The sequence below is a fragment of the Pituophis catenifer genome, unplaced genomic scaffold (assembly GCF_029215685.1).
Source record: "Pituophis catenifer annectens isolate HBS135680 unplaced genomic scaffold, rPitCat1.0.hap2 SCAF_3, whole genome shotgun sequence".
NCBI lineage: Eukaryota > Metazoa > Chordata > Lepidosauria > Squamata > Colubridae > Pituophis > Pituophis catenifer.
The window spans coordinates 69352489-69354499 of record NW_027256883.1 but is presented as its reverse complement, the minus strand read 5'-3'; positions in this window follow the sequence as shown (position 1 = coordinate 69354499).

Here is a 2011-nt window from a genome sequence, read left to right as displayed (position 1 = left end):
TTTTGGTTTTGTTCTTACTTTTGTTAATATTTTGATTTTCTGTTGTTCCTTCCTCGCAAGATATATTATCTTTGCTTTTATTAGGAAAAATTTCATTAAGGTGCAACTTAGACCAATTGGCCTGCTCATGAAACACAGCTGTTCTGGATACTATAAATTTGTTATTATTATCGATGAATCTGTACCCTTTGGTTCCAGTTTCGTATCCCATGAATCTTAATCTCCTGGATACGTTTTCTCCCTTTCTCCTCAATTGTTTAGGTATGTGCACGTCTGCAGTAACTCCAAATATGTGCATGTGTGCTAATTTAGGTTTTCTATTGTACATCACCTCATATGGTGTCTTATTCACAATACTGGACCATGTTCTATTTTGAGTGTAATTTGAATAATGTAAGGCTTCTGACCAAAATTGTTTGCCTAAACCAGCATCCTCTAATGTGCATCTAATCATGGTTTGTAGTGTGGAGTTCTTTCTCTCTGCAATCCCATTTTGAAAGGCAGAAAATGGATTGGACGTGAAATGTAGCATCCCTCTATCCTTTAACCATTGGGAGAATTCTTTAGACATGAATTCACATCCCCTATCTGTCATAATTTGTTTTATTCTGATATTATGTTGTGTTTCTATGCGTTTGTAGAATTCCTTAAATTTCTGAAAGGTTTCATCCTTGTGCTTTAATGTGTAAACAAAACCATAGCGACTGTAATCATCCACTATTGTTAGGAAGTAACGTTTTCTATAGGTAATTGATGGAGTTAATGGACCAACTAAGTCCATATGTACCAAATCAAAAATATTGTTAGTTGATCTGTTAGATTTTTTTGGTCTAGGACTGGTTTTTAGTTTGGTGGATTTACATACTGAGCATTCTAAATAATTTTCACAATTTTTTATTTTTACACCTTCTGCGTGTTCAGTCATTTTTTGTACTACAGGAAAGCTTGCATGTCCTAACTTCCTATGTAAGATATGAGCACACTCATCATGAATTGGTTTACCTATTTTTGGTTTCTTCTCATTGTGTGTATTTTTGTTATCATGAGTTATTTTACATTCATCATTGTCACTGTTACTGACATTTTCATCATCTGCTTCAATACAATCTTCCATATTTGAATCAATGTTATGTAACCATCTTTCTTTGGTTATCAGATAGGGTAGACCCCCTTTTATCATCACAGTGCCTACATTTGTTTTGTTCTTTTCTATAGTTGCTTTCCCCTTTGAGAAAACTATATTGATGTCAGATTCTCTGCTTAGTTTTATAGCACTTAGTATGTTGTGAGGTATTTCTGGGATTAATAATACCCCCTCTATTTTCCCTAAACCAGGCAAGGTCACATTTCCTCTGCCTAATACTTGAACCTTTTCTTGATTAGCTACCTTTATCACAAACTTATCTTCTGTAAATGAAGATAATATACTTTTGTTATTGGTGGTGTGATTTGTTGCACCAGAATCAATAAGCCAATTATTGTTCTCATCTTGTTGTGTTTTGGTGCTGTCTTGTTTATTTAGCCCATTTAGTGACCCAGATTTTCTCTCTTTTGAATTTTCTCTACCCCCTCTACTTTCTCTGTAGTTTGGTGGACTTCTATATTTGTGTCTATCTGTGGAAGATTGTCTGTAATTGTATTTGCTCCTATATTCTGGCCTATGTCTCTCCCTTGGGACTTTGGGACAGTCTCTTCTACTGTGTTCCCTGGATCCACAATTGTGGCATCTAAAGGCTTCATTATATTTATCTTGAAAGACTACTTTCCTAAAAGATTTGTGTTCTGTTTGGTTACTGGAACGATTTTTTCTTGAATTGTCTTCTGCTATCAATTTGTTAGATAGACTTTCTATTGATAAATATCCCAAATTAATGGTATCTAAGTGTGACATAAAGCTATCCCATGATGGATCAAGTGAATTGATAATAACACTTTTCATAGTTTGATCTGAAATCACTTCCCCCCTCAATTGCAGCTCAGCTCTTATTTTGTTTAGATTTATCAAATGTTC